Source organism: Bubalus kerabau, chromosome 8 (genome assembly GCF_029407905.1).
Source record: "Bubalus kerabau isolate K-KA32 ecotype Philippines breed swamp buffalo chromosome 8, PCC_UOA_SB_1v2, whole genome shotgun sequence".
Classification (NCBI taxonomy): Eukaryota; Metazoa; Chordata; class Mammalia; order Artiodactyla; family Bovidae; genus Bubalus; species Bubalus kerabau.
In genome coordinates, this window is record NC_073631.1 from 45,970,835 (window position 1) to 45,994,504 (window position 23,670).

The 23,670-nt window shown below is 37.9% G+C and overlaps 1 protein-coding gene and 1 long non-coding RNA gene across 5 annotated transcripts in view; one reads left to right on the forward strand and one right to left on the reverse strand.

The window, feature by feature from the left end:
• MAGI2 (membrane associated guanylate kinase, WW and PDZ domain containing 2) overlaps positions 1-23,670 on the forward strand; it is an 831,153-nt gene that overhangs the window by 569,603 nt on the left and 237,880 nt on the right. The gene's annotated exons all lie outside the window — the stretch shown is intronic.
• Positions 876-22,483, reverse strand: LOC129659082 (uncharacterized). The gene is made up of 3 exons (XR_008717786.1): positions 21,889-22,483; positions 1,135-1,224; positions 876-1,012 (listed from the first exon to the last, which is right to left on the reverse strand). It is a non-coding gene; the product is annotated as an uncharacterized LOC129659082 (long non-coding RNA).

Genomic DNA, 23,670 nt, shown 5'->3' on the forward strand with positions numbered 1-23,670 from the left:
TATTGAAAAAATGGAAGTTTCTTTGGGGTTGAATGAAACTGTACTTTTTAATTTTAAGTTTTATTGAATATAGTTGATTTATAATGTATTACTTTCTGCTGTAAAGCAGTGATTCAGTTTTATATATATATATTCCTTTTCATGTTCCTTTCCATTATGCTTTATCACAGGATATTGAATATTGTTCCATGTGCTACACAGTAGGACCTTGTTATTTATCCTTTCTGTATATAATAGTTTGCCTCTGCTAATCCCAAATCCCCAATCCTTTCCTTCCTCTCCCCTCTCCTGTGGCAACCACAAGCCTGTGAAATCATACTTTAAAAGTTGAAGGTAAGAGTAATAGAGAAAAATATGAGTCCAGGAAACTATGCTTTTGAATTTTGAGAATTTTGAGAACATTTTTCCTATTTTATATTAAACACAATAAAAATAGTGCTTTCAGTCTTACAAATATCTACTGCTATGAAGAATTCCCTAGCAGTCCACTGGTTAGAACTCCAAACTTTCACTACCAAGGGTACAGATTCAGTCCCTGGTCCAGGAGCTGAGATCCCACAAGCTGTAAGGTGAGGCCTGTGTATAGGCCTATGTATTGTGTGTGTGTGTGTGTGTGTGTGTGTATGTAAATATATATATATATATATATATATTGCTGTGAACTGAGAGGGTAAAGATTGAATTCCCAAGTGTGAATAGGTTATATTCCAAAACTTTATTAACATATCAGTTGTGGAGTTTCAGACTAGTTTCCATTGACTAAAGTAAGAAACTTGATTTTCCTGAAGGAAACAAGGCTCTGAATTGTCCATAGGCATGCCTGCTAGCAGGTAGAAGCTGGTTGAACTCCTTCCAAGCTCAAGTACAGTGTTGACAATCCCCAAAAGGACCAATGGGAATAGTGTCCGACTAGAAAAATCTTTTCAGAGTGGTGAACAGGGTTGCTCAGGACACTTCTTCCATCACTTACAGGAGCACTTCATCAATAATTACCTGTAGCACCTTCTGTGACCTGGGAAGAAAGTTATGGAGCAGGGCTGGGGCTGAAGTTCTGGGCTGGGTGTCCCAGGTTAAGTGTGAAACTGGAAGCAGCAAGAGCTGTGGTAGGAGCTCCAAGCCCTGGAGGTTTCTTACCTTCCCCCTGCTCTGTGAGGAAGGGAATGGGGCTAAGCGGAGGCCACCTCCTTCATTTCTCTGCTACTCTGCTCTTGATTGTCAGTGAAACTAGGAAGAAAAAAGAGGGGAGGGTCAGAGATAGGGTACTTGAAAACAGAGTATAAATGAAGGGGTTCCGGCAAGTCCTAGTTTTCTACTTACCAATTTGAGGACTTAGGACAGTCAGTCCATGAGTCTGAGATGTCTCATCTGTTATATTCTGATGATAATGCTACCTATGCTTATGGTACTGTTCTTAGTGAAATGGCCCGCAGTAGGTGCTCATTAAATGTCTGTTGTCTGTAGATTACCACCAGAGCTACAGCAGGAATGGGTCAGAAGGGGCAGTACTGTGAGGAACTCTTGCGTGAAGAGCACACATGTGGCAAACATATGTGACTGTCTATTCAAAGCATTAAAAACAGCAGGAAAGCCCTGACAGTTTGAAATGCAAATGAAAGCAGTCAAAGCTGAAAGAAGCACCTTTTATAATGTTTTTTGCCCTTTCTGCAGGTGTTTCCCCTTACAGAAGTATTTATGTTATTGATTTTTGTGTGAAAATGGGTATGAGATATTAGGCATAGTATTTCACAAATAGGCATAGAACACAAAGTACTATGTTCCTGTCTTAAAAAAAGAAATTAATATGATAGCAGAAGTCTTAAATATGACCTTAAAGCATTATTACAAAATTGCACTTGAAACTTGATAATTCAATATTGACAGTGTATTTTGATTTTCCACTGCTCAAGATTAAAACAAATACCCTTAATTAAAAAGCCATAATTTCATAATGTCCAATCAAAATTAAATCTTTGAAACAGATTCTTGATATTAAATGGTATAGCTGAAAATCACTGCGGTATCCTCTGTATGAGTCATAGAAACAAGTCTGGACAAATTTTTGCATGTAATATCATACAGTTATGTAAAGTTTAAAAATAAAATAAAATTAAAAAAAAAAAAGAAGGCATGATGTAGTAGAAAAAAGTATTCTGAAATCATTTTTTCATATATATATATATGCCCATATATATAATAAATATTTGGGCTTCCCAGCTGGCACTAGTGGTAAAGAAACTGCCTGCTAATGCAGGAAACATAAGCAAAGCAGCTTCAACCCTTGGGTTGGGAAGATGCCCTGGAGGAGGGCAAGGCCACCCCCCAAGTATTCTTGCCTGGAGAATCCCCATGGTCAGAGGAGCCTGGTGGACTACAGTCTGTGGGGTTGCAAAGAGTTGGACACAACTTAAGCAGCTTAGCATGCACGCATGATACATACTCATATTAGTGCTGTTTATACCTTTACTGAAAACGTGTCTGTGTGCCAGCTGTCAGCAGACCACCCTATTCTTGTTTGTTCTTTCCCTCTACTCTCCAGCATCTCCATTTAATCCTCATGTATTCAAAGTTTATTTTGTTTTTTTTTTACTTTTTTTTTAAATTGAGACATAGTTGATTTGCATTATTGCCTTAGTTTCAGATGTACAGTGTGTGGGGAGGGGTGTGGGGGATGGTGTGCAGTCAGTCAGTCGTGTCTGACTCTTTGCGACCCTTTGGACTGTAGTCCACCAGGCTCCTCTGTCCACAGGATTCTCCAGGCAAGAATACTGGAGCAGGTTGCCATGCCCTCCTCCAGGGGATCTTCCCAACCTGGGGAGACTGAACCTGTCTCGTGTGTCTCCTGTATTGCAGGTGGATTCTTTACTCACTGAACAGTACAGTATAGTGATTGAGTATTTTTGCAGATTAATATAGAAATCGAGTTTTCAAAGTTTTGTTTGTGTTTTGAATGAGGAATTTGTTTTTATTTTGTGGCTAGTGTAGAATTGCAGAATGTAGTACCCTGTGATGTTTAAAGTACTTCTGGTCAAAAAACCTCTCATGTTTTCCTCAGATTCCCACTATCTGAACTCAGCTCTCTGGAATTAATAGGAACTAACATGTTTTATGATGAAAATCACTTTGTCTTACCATAGGCTACTCATAGGTGCTTATCACTCAGATAAGCATAAATTTTCAAGAGCAAATTCATGTACCTAGGTCTTTGTATCCTGAGAAGGCAATGGCACCCCACTCCAGTACTCTTGCCTGGAAAATCCCATGGACGGAGGAGCCTAGTAGGCTGCAGTCCATGGGGTCGCTAAGAGTCAGACACGACTGAGCGACTTCACTTTCACTTTTCACTTTCATGCATTGGAGAAGGAAATGGCAATCCACTCCAGTGTTCTTGCCTGGAGAATCCCAGGGACGGGGGAGCCTGGTGGGCTGCCGTCTCTAGGGTCGCACAGAATCGGACACGACTGAAGCGACTTAGTAGTAGTAGGTCTTTGTATCAGGATCATCAACTGTTTTAAATTATTTATAGGATTTTTTTTATTTATAAAATGGTTATGTGGTTTAATTTTCTCAGTGTCAGAAGGTATATAATGAAAAGTAATTCTCTTTTCCCAGGATTTTAGTCCTCTTCCTAAAGGTAACCATATTGTTTATATATACACACTTCCAAAAATTTTGTGGTCTTAACTTGCATGTATGTTAATATATGTACTGTGTTTAACATAAATGGAATGATATTATACATACACATGTCTGGTTCTGAATAGCTTGATTATTAAGGTGTATTTTATTTTTTAACAAACATCATTGTGGTATTATTTACATACCATAGAATTCACCAATTATTTGTGTGCTCAGTGGCTCAATCAACTCTGAGTTGTGAGTGGTCTAAGTGGTCTCAGTCCAACTCTGAGACCCATGAATTGGAGTTCACCAGGCTCCTCTGTCCATGGAATTTCCTAGCCAAGAATACCAGAGTGGGTTGCCATTCCCTACTCCAGGGGATTTTCCCAGTCCAGGAATTGAGCCCATGTCTGTTGCATCTCCTGCTTTGGCAAGTGGATTCTTTGCCACTACACCACTAGGAAGCCTCAATTATTAATATAAGTATATATTTCAATAGGTTTTGCTATAGTGATTTAGCTGTGCAGCAATCACCATAATTCTTAGAACATCCATCATCCCAATTCCCTCAGCCCCTAGATAATCACTAATATGCTTTCTGGATAGTTTTGCTTTTCTAGACATTTTTGTATGTGGAATCTTACAGACTAGTTTTTATTTAACATAATGCTGTTGCGATCTACCCATGCAGGGAAAAGAATGAATAGCTTGTTTCTTATTCCTGAGTAGTATTACATTGTATGGGTATACATTTTTTTTTTAATCTGTTCACCAGTGGAAGGACATTTGAGTTATTTTCAAATTTGACATTTATAAATAATACTGTTGTGAACATTTACATATAAGTATTTGTGAGTGCATATATTTTCTCTTTTATTGAGTAAATACCTAGGGTCTGTTGGGTTACATGATAAGTATATATTTAAAGTATTCAGAAATAGCCAGAGTGTTTTCCAAAATGGCTATACCATTTTACATTCCCATTACCGATGTGTAAGGTTTTCAGTTTCTGCCCATTGTTGCCCATGTTTGGTATAGTTAGTTGTTTTGATTATAGCCTTCTTTAGGTATAATGATGCCTTTTCTGATTTTAATTTACATTTCTCTAATTTTTTCATATGTTTACCATGGTATGTGTTCATATGTTTATTAACATTAATTATCTTCTTTGGTGACATGCCTACTCAACATTTTGCTCATTTGTATATTTCTTGAGCTGTTTGTCTTCATATTGAGTTGTAAAAGTCCTTTTTACATTCTGATTACATGTCTTTTCGAAGATAAATGATTTGCAGATATTTTCTCCTAGTCTGTGGCTTATCTCTTCGTTTTCTTAATGCTTCCTTTTGAAGCACTAAATTTTCTTGATAAAATCCAATTTATCGTTATTTTCTTCTATGAATCTTTCTTTTGTGTTAGATCTAAGAAATCTTTGTATAATCCAAGATCAGAAAGTTTTCCCTGCTTTCTTCTAGAACTTTTGTAGTTTTAACTCTTACATTTAAACCTGTAAACCATTTCAAGATCATTTATGAGCATAAAATAAGGTAATGTCTAAGTGCATTTTGCTGTCTATAGATTTCCAATTGTTCTAGCACTATTTGTTTAAATTAAAAAAAAAAAAAAACTGTCCTTTCCCCTTGGATTTCCTTGGCACTTATGTCAAAAATGAATTGGCATAAATATGGTTTATTGCTAGACTCTATTCTATTTCATTGACCTATATGTCTATCCCCATGGTCATACCACACTCTCTAGACTAGCTTTTTATATAGTCTTAAAATCAAGCCGTGTGAGTCCTCCAACTTTTGCCTCCTTTTTCAAAATTATTTTGGTTATTCTAGGCCCTTTGCATTTCCATATAAATTTTAGAGTCAACTTTTAAAATTTTTTTTTTTAATAAAAGGCCTGTTGAGATTCTGATGTTGCATTGAATCTATAGAACCATTTTTGAAGAATTGCCAGTGAATCTCTCCATTCATAAATGTGGTATATCTCTTCATTTATTTGAATCTCCTTTAATTTCTCTTACGATGGTGTGTAGTCCTTAATGTACATATCTGTACTTCTTTGGTTAAACTTATTCCTACCTATTTTATTCTTCTTAAAATGAATATGAATGGAATTGTTTTCTATGTCATTTTCAGATTGTTTATTGATAATGTATAGAAATATATATTTTTGTTTTGATCTTGTAAACTGTAACCCTATTACACTCACTTTAGTTCTGGGCTTTTTTTTTTTTGTAAATTCCATCAAATTTTCTATATAGTTATTATGTCATCTAGTAGTAAATCTTTATTTTTTTCTTTACAATTTTATGTCTTTGATTTTTTTCTCTGTGACTTGCTGCACTAGCTAGAACTTCCAGTATGATGTTGAATAGAAATAATTATGAGAGAACATCCTTGCCTCAATTTAAGAAAAAAAAAAAAAGCGGGGGAGGGGTGGCTTCCCAGGTAGCTCAAATGATAAAGACTTTGCCTGCAATGTGGGAGACCCAAGTTCGATTCCTGGGTCTGGAAGATCCTCTGGAGAAGGGCATGGCAACCCACTCTAGTATTCTTGCCTGGAGAATTCCATGGACAGAGGAGCCTGGTGGGCTACAGTCCATGGGGTTGCAAAGAGTCAGACACGACTGAGCAACTAACCCATACACACATCCTTATCTCACTGCTGATTTTAGTAATAAGGCATTCACTTTTCACCATTATTTTTTTTTAATGTAGTTTTTATATTTTGTGTGGTCAGGGCACTCAAGAGGACTATTCTCTTGTTATCTGTCTATCCTTCACCCGACCAGTGCCTGCTTCACCTAAACCCTATATACGTGACTGATCTTCCTGTGTACTTGCCCAAGGCCCCAGCTGGTGATTGTTCTTATCATAGGGGTGGTGAGGGTCATGCCCCTCTACTGGTTTCCCTGGTAATTACTGAGCCCAGTCCTGTAAATGGTAACCTCATCTCCTCCTTGCTCCTGCAAGAATGAAGACTGCCACTGTGTCCTGCCTGCCATCAACCACACACACTGGGATATCTCTCTGAGTGAAAGTCACTCAATTGTGTCTGACTCTTTGCGACCCCATGGACTATCCAGTCCATGCAAGTCTCCAGGTCAGAATACCGGATTGGGTAGCCATTTCCTTCTCCAGGGGATCTTCCCAACCCAGGAATCAAACACAGCTCTCCCACATTGCAGGCAATTCTTTACAATCTGAGCCACCGGGGAGCCCTAGATATCTCTCTAGAATCTTGCTTTAGACATGTAAACTCCGCCATCCATTAAACCATTGATGTCTCTGTTGCTGACTCCTGTTTGTTTCCTAGGTCTTAAAGCTGGGTAAGCAATGGACTTGTAGGCCTGTGGAGTGCATCTCAACATATGCCCTTTATCAGGTTGAGAAAATCCCAGTCTTCTATTCATAAATTATTGAGACTCTTAATAATCAAAGTCTTGACTTTCACCAAATATTTTTCTCACAACTATTGAGATGATCATGTAGTATTGTTCTTCGTTAATAAAGTGCTATACATTATATGATTATTTAGATATTAAACTAATTTATCATTCCTGAGATAATCCCATTTGATTATGGTACATAATTCTTTTTGTATGTTGCTAGATTGTGTTTGCTTGTGGTTTTTTTTTTTTTTCTGTTTCCATTTTGATTTTATTTTTTTATAAAGCTACTTTGAACAAGGCTTTCTGTAGGCATATGTTTTTTTTTTTTTTTCAGATTTTATTTTTTTTATTTTTATTTTTTTAATTTAATTTTATTTTTAAACCTCAAACACTGTATTAGTTTTGCCAAACATCAAAACGAATCCACCACAGGTATACATGTTGCTCCCCATAATCTTTGAACCTATGGATAGGAGATTTTCTGTAATTTTCTTTTGTCTGCTTTTTTTTTTTCAGGATAATATTGGACTTTCCCTCTATTCTCTGAGTTTGTGTAGTATTAATATTATTTACCCCTTAAAAGTTTGGATAGAATTCACCAGTAAAGACATCTAGTCTGGGTTTTTACCCAGAAGATTTTTTTAATTACTAATTAAATTTATTTTATCAATTTAGGTCTAATTTTTGGATTCATTGTTTTTCTATTTTCTAGTTTAATTATTTCCACTCTGATCTTTAACTTTTTCTCTTCTACTTATTTTTTCTTTTATTTACTTTGCCTTTTCTGTCACCCTGAAGTAAAAGCTTAATGACTCTCTTCTCCCTAATAAAATTATTTAAAGCTATAAATTTCACTGTAAGCACTTCAGTAGCTGAATTCCATAAATTTTTATATTTTGTGTTTTCTTTATTCAGCTCAAGATATCTTCTTATTTCCTTTGTAATTTATTTTATAAACCATAGGTTACTTAGAAACATGTTGTTTATTTTTTAAACATTTAGGATCTCCCAGTTTTCTGTTGATTCTAATGATTTATACTTGGAGGATAATATATTTTATATGATTTCAGTCCTTTTAAATGTGTTGAGATTTGGATTATGGACTAGTGTCTTGCTTTTTTTAACTTAACAATTTATCTTAGATGGCTTTATATATTCGGAAATACACCTCATTATTTTTAATAGCTATTTAATCACCACTAATGGATATTACAGTTGCTTTCCATTTTTATCTGTTATTAAAAACTGATGTATCTTTGCACATCTATCTCTACACAAAAGAGTAAATCTATCTTATAGATTCATCCCTTCTTTAAACAAATATTTCTTGAGTGCCCACTATGTACTAGGCATTTTTGGGGGACTGGAGGTAGAGCAGTATACAAAGTCACATCCTGTTTTCCATGCAGTTGGCATTTCTTTGGAGGGTGACAGATATAAATAAATAAATAGATACGTGTCCACATAAATCTGTCCTTTATTTGTCACATATCTCCTTACCCCATGGAGTTTTACTCTTGAATATTAATTTCATAATCAGTTATTTACCCCAAGTTATCTTCATGTTTCTTATATTTATTTCAGTTCATCTCATAGGATATGGGCACATATAGTCATACTACCTACAAATAACAGTCACTGTGCCTCCTCCTTTCCTATTTGCATGCCTCTGCTTTGTTTTATTTAATACATCTGACTGTTATTTCTTGAACATTGTTAGTTAACGAAGATGATTATAGAAATTCTTATCCCTGGCTTATATGAAAACTGTCTCATTTTACAGACACAATATTGACTTTATTTATCATATTAAGGAAGTACCCTTCAATTCTGATTTCATTAAGAATCTTTATCAAAATTGGATAATGAATGTTATCAAAAACCCAAAAGGCATCTATGGGTATAATCATTATTTTCTCCTTTGAATTATCATTGTGAATAAATTGCATTAAGAAATTTATTAGTATTGAACTATCCTTTCATTCCTAGAATAAAATGTATTATGCATATAACACATCCCTAAATTCTATTTGTTTATATGTAATTTTGCATCAACATTAGTAAATGAGATCTGTCGCAAGTTTGGGGGATGGGGGTATTGTTTTGATTTGTTCAAAGTTATACTGGTGTCATAAAAGCAGTCAATAGTTTTCCTTCTCTCTCTGCTCAGAAACAATTTAAGTAACATTGAAGTTTTCTATTTCTCGAGGCAATAATATAATACACCTTTGAAATTATCTAGTTCTAGTGAGTTGGATTTTGGTTTTGGCTTGGTTTGGCTTTGTAAGGAGAGGGATACCCTTTTACAACTTTCTCAATTTCTTCCATGGTAATTAATCTTCTTACAGTTTCTGCCTTGGCTGGACTTGGTTTTTATAATATATATTATAGCCTACAAAATTGTTTCTTTTATTCATGTTTTCAAATGCATTTAAATAGAATTGAATCAAGTATCTTCTATTTTTTTTTTCTTCCACTTTCCCCTTGACCTAAGATAATTTCTATTATTCTCATGTCTTATAGGTGCTATTATCTTGATTATAGACTGGCTAATAGTTTTTCTGTTTCAGTGGTTCAAGAAACATATTAGTTTATTTATAAATAATTTGTTGGCTGATGCTCAGCCTAATATGGTAGGGTATTGTTAGTATTCTACCCAAGGAGGTTGTTATGTGATGTCTGGGATAAAGCAACTCCAGAGTGATTACTAATTCCTCATCATGTATTTTACACTTATTTATATTAAAATGCAACAATTCCCTACCTAATTTGTGAGCCTCCCATAAACTGTAGCTGATTAATATTTGAAAAATTTTCTTTTTTCTAGAAAACATGATACCAGAAGTTTTCACTGTATCAGAATATTCCCTTGTCATGCTAACAATATAATAATAAATAGTATCAGTAACGCACATATTCCCATTGCTTTACATTCAAATAGAATTCAGAGTACTTGAGAGGCAGCATGCTGCTGCTGCTAAGTTGCTTCAGTCATGTCCGACTCTGTGCAACCCCATAGATGGCAGCCCACCAGGCTCCCCCGTCCCTGGGATTCTCCAGGCAGGAATACTGGAGTGGGTTACCATTTCCTTCTCCAATGGAGGCAGCCTAGATTATACCAAAACTTTGAGGGCAAAGCTTAAAAATCATGAACACAGAATTATGTCTATGTAGAGAACTCCTGCTTTGAAATTTGAAAAAGCATGCTATCAAGAACATTGTAATAAAAAGTTTTAAATTGCACAGAGAAAATGTTAAAAATAAAGCTATAAGAAGTATTGATATTTTTAACAATACTAACATTTTTATCTAAAACAAATGTGTTTGTCTAAAAATAGTTTCAAATTCACATGAAAATTCCAAGTATAGTACACAGAACATCATATACTGCTTACCCACATTGCTGTTAACATTTTGCCCAGTTCTCTGAGTGTAGGTGTGTGTATATGTGTTTGTGCATTGGTGAATGTGTATTTCTGAACCATTTAAGACTAAGTTGTAAACATCATGCCCCATGACCCCAGATATTTTAGTGTTTGTTTCATGTCACTACTTTTTGGAGAAATGTAGTAACAGCTAGTTAGTTAAAGTTATAAAAGATGCTTTTAAAAAGACATGTAGAAGTTTAAAACTATCATTACTACCACAGCAATGAAAGACTTAAGAGGTCATCAAAAGATATTTTGACTAAAATAAGAGAAAGCCAATACTCACCAGTAATAAGGATCTGTCACTGGAATATTTCTGAGAGAGAGAAGCACTCATTATTTGAAAAGAGTGCTCTTCAGAGATTAGGTGAAAAAGTGGATCTTACACAATTAATATTATGTAATCCACCATTCCACTGATGTCAGCAGACAACAATAAACATGACCAAACAAACAAAAAACAAATCCACATCATGAGGTGTGAATGACCATGGCTTACTGGCTGCTGTGTTAACAAATATGCCCTGGGCCTCAGAAGCTCGATAAAAGTCTATTTCTCATGTATATGATTTCCAACACTGCACATTCCTGAATTACAGGTTTTCTAGGCCACTATCCTCCATACAGTGGCTCAGGGAACCAGGCTTCTTCTCCCCTGTTCATGCTTTAAGGCCTTGAAGCCCCACCACCCCCCGGGTCCTCTCTAACCCACTGGCAGATAAAGCGCAAACGAAACAACAGAGGATCATGCAGGAGGCTGTGGGCCCAGCCCCATAAGTTGTGTGCATCACCTTCTCCTACAGTTAGTTGACCAGACCTCAGTGTTGGCCCCATTAACCATCAGAAGCCGGGACATGCTGTGTTCCTGTGTGCCCAGGAATAAGGGAATGTCTTGGGGTCACACACATAGTAGATACTCTGCCCTTGATATTTCAAATATGCTGCCTGCACCTTGACCTGCACATCAGGGATTATAACTACCGATTATGCCAAAGTCTGAGATGATATTTTTTTTATAACATGGTATTGTAATATGACTCATTTCAAGCTTTTCAGGTACACTTAAGCAATTAGTATATGTTTTAAAGTTCATAAGGTCTCCTCAAATATTTTGAGTTTACATGACCTTTCAAATCAACGGAGAAAAAAGGAAAAACTAAAAAAAAATTTTTTTTTCTTGATGTGCTGGGGAGAAATCAGCATCAGTGTTTTGGTCTCATAGAAACAAAGCGTCTTTCATATTTGAACCCGTAGAGTGCATTTATTTGCATGTACTGTGAGATGGTAAATATTCCAAAGAAGGAAAGTATATGTTTTCCTTTTATAATTACCCTGTGCTCAGTCTGTCACTGTTTCCACTGTTTCCCCGTCTATTTCCCATGAAGTGATGGGACCAGATGCCATGATCTTAGTTTTCTGAATGTTGAGTTTAAAGCCAAGTTTTTCACTCTCCTCTTTTACTTTTATCAAGAAGCTCTTTAGTTCTTCTTCACTTTCTGCCATAAGGGTGGTGTCATCTGCATATCTGAGGTTATTGATATTTCTCCCAGCAACCTTGATTCCAGCTTGTGCTTCATCCAGCCCAGCATTTCTCATAATGTACTCTGCATATAAGTTAAATAAGCAGGGTGACAATATACAGCCTTGATGTACTCCTTTCCCGATTTAGAACCAGTCTGTTGCCCCATGTCCAGTTCTAACTGTTGCTTCCTGACCTGCATACAGATTTCTCAAGTGGCAGGTCAGATAGTCTGGTATTGCCCATCTCTTTAAGAATTTTCCAGAGTTTGTTGTGGTCCACACAGTCAAAGGCTTCGGCATAGTCAATAAAGCAGAAGTAGAGGTTTTTCTGGAGCTCTCTTGCTTTTTCAATGATCCAACGGATGTTGGCAATTTGATCTCTGGTTCCTCTGGCTTTTCTAAATCCAGCTTGAACATCTGGAAGTTCATGGTGGAAACAGTGACAGACTTTATTTTGGGGGGCTCCAAAATCACTGCAGATGGTGACTGCAGCCATGAAATTAAAAGACGCTTGCTCCATGGAAGAAAGGTTATGACCAATCTAGCCAGCATATTAAAAAGCAGAGACATTACTTTGCCAACAAAGGTCTGTCTAGTCAAAGCTATGGTTTTTCCAGTGGTCATGTATGGAAGTGAGAATTGGACTATAAAGAAAGCTGAGTGCCGAGAATTGATGCTTTTGAACTGTGATGTTGCAGAAGACTCTTGAGAGTCCCTTGGACTACAAGGAGATCCAACCAGTCCATCCTAAAGGAGATCAGTCCTGACTATTCATTGGAAGGACTGATGCTAAAGCTGAAACTCCAATACTTTGGCCACCTGATGCGAAAAACTGACTCATTGAAAAGACCCTGATGCCGGGAAAGATCGAAGGCGGGAGGAGAAGGGGATGACAGAGGATGAGATGGTTGGATGGTATCACTGGCTCAATGGACAAGAGTTTGGGTAAACTCTGGGAGTTAGTGATGGACAGGGAGGCCTGGTGTGCTGCAGTCTATGGGTCGCAGAGAGTCGGATACGACTGAACGACTGAACTGAACTGAACTGTGCTCAGTGACTCAGTCGTGTCTGACTCTTTGTGGTCCTGTGGACTGTAGCCTACCAGACTCATCTGCCCACTGAATTTTCCAGGCAAGAATATACTGGAGTCGGGTGCCATTTCCTCCTCCAGGGGATCTCCCCAACCCAGGGATCGAACCCATGTCTCTTGCATCTCCTGCATTGGCACGTGGATTCTTTACCACTAGCTCCACCTGGAAAGTGAAAGTGAAAGTGAAGTCGCTCAGTCGTGTCTGACTCTTTGCGACCCTATGGGCTGTGGCCTACCAGGCTCCTCTGTCCATGGGATTTTCCAGGCAATAGTCCTGGAGTGGATTGCCATTTCCTTCTTGGGGAGCCCCATAATTACCCTAAATTATCTTTATTTTCTGCCATTCAACTCATGTGAGATCAAGTGTTTATCACCAAGAACTAGCATCCCTATCTGTGCTGTGTCCAAGTTAGTTCTGTTGTAGGTTCCAAAAGAGTGGGGGGTGGGGGGGGGGCTGCTATACTGCATAATATTTTATATGTATGGGTTAGTTGCTCAGTCGTGTCCAACTCTTTGCAACCCCAGGCAAGAATACTGGAATAGGTTGCCATACCCTTCTCCAGGGGATCTTCCAGACCTAGGAATTGAACTTAGGTCTCCCACATTGCAGGCAGATTCTTTACCATTTGAGCTTTTCATTTGGGGCTTATGAAGTAGGAGATGGCATTCATTGTATCCAAGAGATTCTTGGAGCTGAATGACTTTTTCAACTTTTCATCATAAAGCTTAAGTACTATAAAAATACAGATTTAAAAACTGAAGACTCTATTTCATACAAAAATTATCCCACCCCATGCTAACCCATATATATACATCAATTAAATAATCAACTTAATATATCAATTTGTTTTCTTTAAAAATATATCTGGCCATTTCTAAATATAAATGGAAGAATGGACAAAGGGTCTGTAGATGGTGAATACAATCTACATATGACAAGATATAATTTAGTTATTGTGACTTAGTATTTACCGTCTTTTACCCTATTTTCTAATTCGAGGTACCCTACATGCACAGAAAGGGGCTTTCCAAGTGGTCCATTGGTAAAGAATCCACCTGACCATGCAAGAAGCTCAGGAGACACAGATTGCATCCCTGCATCAGGAAGATCCCCTGGAGAAGGAAATGGCAACCCACTCCAGTATTCTTGCCTGGGAAATCCCATGGGCAGAGGAGCCTGGCGGGCTACAGTCCATAGGGTCGCAAAACTGGACACGACTGAGCATGCTCATGCACATAAAGTGTGTGTTAAGATTTATAGTCCCACATTCACCAGTATAAATATAAATAATTGCGCTAATGGAGATTTATGGAAGTGCCAATTCAGGGAAACTACTCATTTTTTTAAAAATGCTAGCTAATTTCCCTCAAAAGCAGGGACTGTATCTTTTTCCCTACTTTTTCCTCAGAGCTTGGCGAGTATACATGTTAAGTTGTTTTATTCTATTATGACACTAGGAAGAGAAGGACAGTTCTAAAACAAAATTAGGAACATGCATGTATGAGTCAAATAATGCAGCTGAGTGTGCTAAAATGGACAAAACTATTATTTTCTCCTGTCTAGGCTTTTAAACAGCCTTAGCATCTCTCCTTTCTCTTTGGTCATGCACCAAACCTTTACCTAAATTGTCTTTTTTTTCCCCCTTTATTTAGTTCACAAGTGTCATATGTGCTGTTCTAAATATGGGGACATCCAGTAAACAAAATAAGTCCTTGATCTTAGGGAGCTTACTTAAAATCTAATGGGTAGTAACAGGTGAATCCTGTAAATTAACCCACCAGCTGTGTGATTTATATGACTATAAAACCTGTCATACAACATCTTCACTCAGAAACAAAACAGGCTTACTGGCATTAAATGATGAAAAAAGCTCATGTAACTAGAATCAACATACCAGGCTTCTAGTATAATCTGTGCTACTAATTCACATGGCTACTTTGAATGTGTCACTTAAGTTCTTTGGGTACCAGCTCCCTGTTTATAAATTGAAAAGAATCTGTAATGTCCATATTTTCTCAGAAACTCTACAATTCTCAGTGTTTCTGAATCATGAGCTTACTTGGCTATAACTGTACATTCATTCATTAGCTGGGGACACCAGGAGGAAGGAGCTGTGAAAAATAGTTTTATTTTTCATGTGATATCTCTAAACATATCTCCTGCCTCCTTCTAATCTACCATCACAATTTCCTTGAGCTTACAAACCAAACATTTACTAACTTTCTACAAAACTTGGCAATAGTAGAATTAGGGATTTTGAGAAATGTCAGAGGAAAGAAGGAAAAAAGTGAGGATGGCTATAGCCAATAATTCAGAACCTCAGAAAGATGATAACATTTACTATTATGTGGAATATGTTAGATCAGTTCATGCAAATTATTTTTGTGTGAGAGGAGAGAATATTAGGGTCTTTTCATTAAGACTTCTTTTAAAAAGTTATAAACTCAAATCTGAAAATGACCAGTATACAATAAGCTTACTTGAGTAAGTTTCAAAGTCCCCTGATTTTATAAATCTTAAAATAAGTAACCAACACACATGCACACACACACACACACTCCTCACTCTTTGGTGCTATAATGTAATATATTATATATAGAAATTTATGCTGATCGTGTCAAAAATGTGCTCACTCCCTAGAGTGCTAGTTGCTTATGCATGAGAACAGAAAGTTAAGTGGACTGAGTGCAATTAAAGTTCTGTGCAAGAGAATTCCTGACGGTAAACTTAGAAAATCTTGTCATGAAGACTGCTGAATCATAGCACCTGCATGTAGGCTCTTACTTGTTGAATAAATTAATGAAATCACCTACAGCACTATCTTGCTATAAAACATTGTAATGTCATGTTCATTTTTTTCATATTTCAGAATACAAACATAGACTTTTAATGAACATAAATTCTATCAAAAGTGCAAATGAAAATAATTATAGTTATTATACCATATTAATGGGAGTTATGATAATTGCCCTAAAATTTAAAGAAAATGTATTATTTTGCCTCTTCTAATTAACATTATTTCACAATGTGTGGTACATTTATGGAGAATTTTGTAGTGCATTAGATAAATCAGTTTTACATTTCCAGGAGAGTGAGTTTTAATGAGCACTAGAATACATTTCAGTTCAGAAACAGTTTTATGTTACAAAGCATCTTCTCCTGGTAGATTGGGAAGAGTTGCACCAGACTGACATCCACTTAAAATATGGAATGCAATTTAGTGAGGGAAGCATGTGCTAAGTTGCTTCAGTCGTGTCCAATTCTTTGCAACCCTGTGGACTGTAGCCCACCAGGCTTCTCTGTCCATGGGAATCTCCAGGCAAGAATACTGTAGTGTTTTGCCATGCCCTCCTCCAGGGATCTTCCTGACCCAGGGATTGAACCTGTGTCCCTTATGTCTTCTGCATTGGCAGGTGGGTTCTTTACCCCTGGCGCCACCTAGGAAGCTCAAGGAAAGCATTGCTGCTAAGTCGCTTCAGTCATGTCCGACTCTGTGCGACCCCATAGACAGCAGCCCACTAGGCTCCTCCGTCCCTGGGATTCTCCAGGCAAGAATACTGGAGTGGGTTGCCATTTCCTTCTCCAATGTATGAAAGTGAAAAGTGAAAGTGAAGTCACTCAGTCGTGCCTGACTCTTAGCGACCCCATGGACGGCAGCCCACCAGGCTCCTCCGTCCATGGGATTTTCCAAGCAAGAGTACTGGAGTGGGGTGCCATTGCCTTCTCCGAAGGAAAGCATAGATGAATCCAATTCTGCTAAATGGCTATAAACTTATGATGAATATTACATTTTAGCTGTGTATATTTTCCCTATGTTTAAAACCTACCCAGACCACATATGCCAACCATCTAACATAAGTTTGAGGGTCTGCTAAATCCCATATGGAATACCTTGCCACTTGGCATGTAAATCCCCAATCCTATATAAAGAAAAATCAAATGAAAATGAAAACATTTGTGCCATTAAATACATTCTTTAGATCCACATTTAGCTGAACCTAATCTAATATTCATCATTCCAAGTGTATATAGATAAGTACCTCTTTCAGTTCTCAGAAACCAACTTACATAGGCCCATCCTTTCTTCTTCATCTCTGGATTTTCTTTATAGATCCTCTATTCAAAGCCACCAGCTTCACCTTGCTCTTCAAAGAAGCCACCACTATCCACTCAGAGAATGGCTTCATTCACATCTTTTATCATGGACATTATTATAACTTTTCTTTGGGCATCTTACCCTTAGCCTATATACCTGCTGGAATTTATCCTATACTTTAAGAACCTTTTCTTAATTCTGCATTACCCTTCAGCTATGGCTGTTTCTCTTTTCTTTAATTCTCAGATAATTTTTTCAAAATATCATCCCTATATGTGTTGACATATATCCCACCTTACTCCATGAGTCATTTAAGATCACTTTCCTGGAGGAATAGACTTAACATCTGCACTTTCTCACTGTCCCAGTGCCTTTTGACCTACTGCTTCTGACTTCCCTCCCATTACGCTACTGAAAATGCTCTAACGTTGACAGCGGCTTCCTGTGTGTCCGGGAATACTTCTCATTTCTTCAGAACTTCTCCTCCCCAGTCTCTTCTAGCTGTCTTCCAGTTCTCTGTTTCTTCTCAGACTCATTTAATGAATCCTGTTTCTTTGTTCATCCCTCAAAAACTGAGATTCCCCAGATTCTGTTTTAATACTTTTGTTCTTAACCTTATAGCTTTACCACCACCATAGCCACCTACATGATCTTATTGAATTTTATGGTTTTATGTTCCCTCTTAATGCCCTCCTGTGCTTCTCCATGATCTCTAGAGAACCAAGACCAGTTCTTTATCTTACACACAAACCCTTCATCAGTTGGTCCACACCAACCTCTTTAGCTTCATGTCACATTCTTCATTCCACAAATAGCATCTGCCATGTTTCAGACACCATTTGAAATTCTGTCGTATAGCGGTGTATAAAACAGATTTAAAATCCCTGCCTTCATAGAATTTATATCCTCCTAGCAACATAAAACTATTGTTTTATTGTTCAGTGTCATAGAAAATTATTTCTTTTTACATGAAAGATACCTTCTGTTTTGGGGTTTTATTTTTTTCAAATTCCTGTTTACCCTTGAGAATTCAGATCAAATATTACATCTTCTAGGATGACTCTCCCAGCCTTCTGCATTTCCCCTGGAAGCTTTATAAATACACCAGTTTCAAAATTTTCTGTTAAGTCATGGCATTGGAGTTACCATTATCCCTCTTCAGAATTTATCAGGAGAATCCCAGAAAGACACATTATTCCTTCCAGGTTGAAAGAGCCAGCACGCCCTTTAATCAATTATAAGTGGACTTCTAGTCCATAGGATGGTCGGTTGAACTCTGTTAATAATCCATACATCATTTTCCTGGCATAGTGAAGGGGATCATTTATTGCTTCAAACAGCCTTGCTTACATATATTGTGAAAAATGAATAAATTTAGTATACTATTCTTATGTATTAAAATTCTGCTGTTAGTCTAATTATAATACTATTCTAAAAATAGATACAAATCCAGCAACACAATCACACTTTTCCTTTTAACTTCTATTTTTTTCATAAACTAAGGATCATCCTTTTAAGGAAAGATACAAGCAAGAAGACATGATTTCTACATACACACCTATTAGCATTCAGCCAATAGCATTCAGCTATTTAGCTGATATGCCCTTGGTTCAAAAAAGACTATTAAGGTCATGAGTTTGCTCGCCAATATTATTTGAAGCTACATGCTTTCCAACAGTATAATAACCCATGATTTCTTGTTACCTCCTTTTCTCCTATGTGGATTTTCTCTTGTGGTTTCTAACAGTGGTTCCCATTGGAGTCTATCTCATCCACTCCTGTCTCCAGGAGTGTATTGATACAGGGTCATTTTCAGACTATATTATGAAAAAAAAGTCCTCAGGATCAGAGTTTGAAATAAAACTCAGTTTAAATTTCATTTGTAAGACCTGCATTGCAGGCTCAAAGTAGGCAAGTACTCACCAGTCAATAGCTGGACTTCCATCACTGACTGGTTCTCAACATAATTCAAATTACAGGTTTTCCTTAGCACATAGAATTGCTTTGTGATGGGAAAGGAGGTCTTATGATGTAACAGGGGAGCAGAAGGAGAGAGAACTTTGTCATCTAAGTGAGCAACTTGAAGAAAGTCTCAGTTACATCAGTGGAAGAAGTCACCAGATTTGTTCAATAAATCTTTAAGGATACATAAAAGTGTTAGAGTGCTTGTCTGATGGAATAAAACATTAATTTTAGTTGCAATTTTAACTTCAAGAATACATGACTTGAATTTCTGTTTGTTTTTAAGGTTACTTTTCTTCATCGGTTACCATAATGACTGGGCCCTTACTGGCATTTAGCACCCAGGGGCCAGGAATGCTAAAGCCACTGATGTAAAGGATAGGCCTACACGACCAAAAATCTCATCCAAAACGCCAATTAGTATTTCTGTTGAAGAGTATCCTGACTGCCATAACCAGGGATCTTCTCTGCACATGTTGCCTGGGTTCTTTTAGCCACTGGCAGAGCCTGCTGACTTCTCAGGTAACCTGAAAGCAGCAAGCACCTTGCTCTTCAGAATGTGCTTGAGGACCGCCATCCCCATTGCCTCTGAGACCCTGTAATTTCATGTCCCACCTCAAACCTCATGTTCTGCATTTTAACAACATCTCCCAGGAGATTCATATTCAAATTAAAATTTTCTTCCTCAAATATGCAGTTTTGTCTGTGGAATGGTTGATCCTGGCCTAGTGACAGCATCTCCTAATTTGTTAGAAGAGATTTACGCCAAATTAATAAAGACCTCCCCAAAGGCTCCTGAGAAAAGTTCAACAAATATCCCTGAATCACGGGAGTTTATGAAAATTGGTTAATGACCCTTGTGAGGCACGTGTCTTAACACACTGAAAGACTGCCTGGGGAAAGCACAGAAGGAATCTCTGAGCAGGTAAACTCCTGAGACAGCCAGGCCCACGGGGGAGTCATGCTCGAGGGTTTTCACTCAAACCAAGAGATGCTCAGAATCTGAGCTGGTGTCAGATGAAGGGATCAGGGGCCTCCCAATTGTTCCTTTTTAAACCAAACTGCCCCTGAAAGTCTCACTGAATAAAAAGACCCTTTTTGATATTTTGCTTGAGAACCTAGAATTTAAATTTACTCCAGAAAATTGGGAAATTATTTACTAAAAACAGGAATTTGATTGATAGATGGAAAATGTGAACTGTAGTTCACATATGTAACATAAAGATTGTTTATAAATGGTACATCTGCTAAAAAAGAAACAGCAAAAGAAACTCATATCCACTTCTTATAAAATGCTTAAACAACATTAATTCTAACAGAGAAATAAAACCTTGTTGCCAAAAGAAGTGATCAGAAATTGTGCTTATTGCTCCTGTCCTTTGAAAATTGTGTGGTATGAAAATGGCTCTACATACCACACGTAATTATACTTTAAATTGTTATGGTTATATCAAAAAAGTAACATGGTACTCTAAATCTGAAATGTCTGAAAATTCTTTAATTCAAAGCAGCAGTCCCAACTGTTGGGAAGGACGTAGCCATGCTGCTTCGTCAGGCATGAGGAGAGGGCACAGGGTTTGGTCTCATTCGTCCCAGTGCTGTTCCCCTGAACCAAACTTAAAGGCTTTCTTCAACTTGGGAAATTAATAAGGACCAAAGGGCAAAAAAAAAGTGTGTGTTGATCTGAGCAGTTCTCAAGCAGTTAATTTAGTCACATTAAACACTGCCACATGCAAATAATTATTTTTTCTGTGGATCACCAGTCCCTGTTCACTAGATGTTAGTGGACCCTCAGCTCAGAAAAATCTGTGTCTGGAATCCTAGCTTTCATTTGATGTCCTTGTCCATTTCTCCAGAGTCCAGTGCATGTGTGCTAAGTCACTTAGGTTGTGTCCAACTCTTTGCGACCCCATGGACTGTAGCCCAGAAGGCTCCTCTGTCCATGGAATTCTCCAGGCAAGAATTCTGGAGTGGGCTGCCATTTCTTCCTCTAGGGGATCTTCCTGACCCAGGGCTCGAACCTGAATCTCTTACAAGTCCTGCATTGGCAGGAAACTCCTGTGTCTCTTTACCACCAGCGCCACCTGGGAAGCCTGCCAGAATCCAGGCTTCCTCTCCAAAGAAATATGCAGTGTGGCCCCTGTGGATGTCCTCCTCTTTGGGTGCAGGTCTTGTAAGATAGATTTATTCCCAAGGAGCCTACTTTGCTGTTATTGTCTCTTTCTGTTAGAAACCTGGCTTGCTGGTTCTCAAACTTACATAAGAGGAAAAGACATTGTCCCCATCCTTGGCAGGGTGACACAGAGCTGTCCTAGCAAGACAAGAGGGTTGCCTTCTCCTGACCTCGCACAAGGCCATACCAGAGTGATGGCTTCTTTTTCAGGTGGCTTAGCCATTTGTCCAGAGTCTACACACAGCCCTGCCTCTGGTTTCCACTCCATCTAGAGTGAAGGAAACCCCACCAAAGCCTGGTTTTGTTTCAGTGTGATGGTGCTGGGAGGTGGCTCAGGATAGTTGTTACGAGCACAGGCCTTGAGCACAAATCTAGATCTTAACTTGACCTGTGGGATCTTGGACATGTTCCTTTATCTCACCAAAACTCAGTTTTCTCACCTGTAAAATGTAGCCACTCATGTGTTTGTTGTGAGGATTAAACAAGAAAATCCACATAAAGTGCTTCTCACAGCACCTGACATAGAAGAGCTACTCACTAAATTTTGGCTAATGTTGGAAGTTAGAAGTCTTCATTTTTCCCATTCCACTCCTTACCTTTAGAATTTGGGGATAATTTGCAAAATACAGATGATGATGGTCTGCGTCATAGATCAGAAACTACCAAACTTATTCTTCTCAGGTGGGTCATATTCTAGCCTCAATTGCTTGGCGCTGGCAAAGGGCCCCTGTGGGCACAGTTTTCTAGATAGTTCTTCCTCAAAGATGCTTTTTTGCTTAATCTAGTGTGTTAAATGAGTTTATATAGAGCCTTGAGAAATACATTGTATCTGCCCTTTAGAACTGATTGCTGATAAAGAAAAAAATTGTCTCTCCTGAATTTGCCATCACTAGCAGAGGCCTGAGCAACAGAGGCTTTCTTTGGGGGCAGAAACATAAAGAATATATTTTTTTTTACATTTTAGTCTCGTACACATTATATTTAATAAGGAGTGTGAATTTCTTTTCTTCCCCATGAATACACTTCTATTTTTACTGAGTTCAAGTTAAATAAAAATTTGCTGCATCTACTGATATTCTGAATAGCATGCATTTTGAATGTAAACACTCAGAATCCCCAGGTTTTTAATTTTCTGCACCTGAAAAGATTCTAAAATGCTGATTAAAAGCATAGAGTTCCTGTTGTTGATATTCACCCGTTTGGTTCCAAGTCTTATAAAATCGATTCCTAAGGAGCCTGTTCTGTCACTGCCCCCGTCCTGTTAGAATTTCACTTCCTGGCTCCCCAGTACTGACTCAAAAAGTTAAAACATTTTAGCCATTGTAGATGTGGCAGTTCATAGCTCTTTGTTAGTTTCTTTAATGTGATCAGAAATTCTGCTTCACTGGGTCCAGAATTTCTATTTTCTATAAACTCCAGGCCCAGGGCGATTCTGATTCTGGTGGTCTAAGAAGTGTATCTTTGGGAACAAAGATCTAGACCAGGAGTCAGCAGACTATGACCCACCAGCCAAATTTGGTCTACCACTTGAACTAAGAATAGTTTTTTAATTTTTTCCAGCTTTATTGAGATATAATTGACATATAGTGGGCTCCCCTGGTGGCTCAGATGGTAAAGAATCCACCTGCAATGTAGGACACCTGGGTTCTATCCCTGGGTCATGAAGATCTCCTGAAGAAGGGAATGGCTACCCATTCCAGTAGTCTTGCCCAGAGAATTCCATGGACAGAGGAGCCTGGTGGGCTACAATCCATGGGGTCACAAAGAATCAGACACTACTGAGCAACTAACACTTTCACTTCCAACTGATATATAACATTGTGTAACTTTAAGGTGTACATTGTGTAACTTTGAGATGTTGTGATTTTATATATGTATATATTGCAAAGTGATCACTACAGTTAAGTTTTGTTAAATCCAGTTTTTGCATTTTTAGCTGTTTAAAAATATCAAAATAAAAACACTTAGAACACAGACACATCCGTTTGTTTCTATACCGTCTTTGACCTGTTTCTTGCTGAAGTGGCAGAGTTGCGTCATTGCAACAAAGACCACATAGCCTGCAGAGCCTGAAATATTTATCTGGCCCTGTACCAGCAAAGTTGACCAGCCTCTGATCTAGGTATTCACAGTGACTAGTGATGCTTGTTCTTAAGGATTGTTAAAGGCACCTAAGAAAGAAGTTGTTGCAGTGCTTCTTTGGCACATCTTCAGAGGTGACAGGAGAGCAGCGGCAGTGCCAAGTCAGAGGGAGGGAGGAGGGTTAGCCAGGCTTTCCACACCATGTGAAAGAGAAAATGTTGTCTACCTGTGAAGTCTACCTCATTTCATTAAGGAGATGGAGCTAAAATACACAGAACAGCCAAGAAATGATAGAA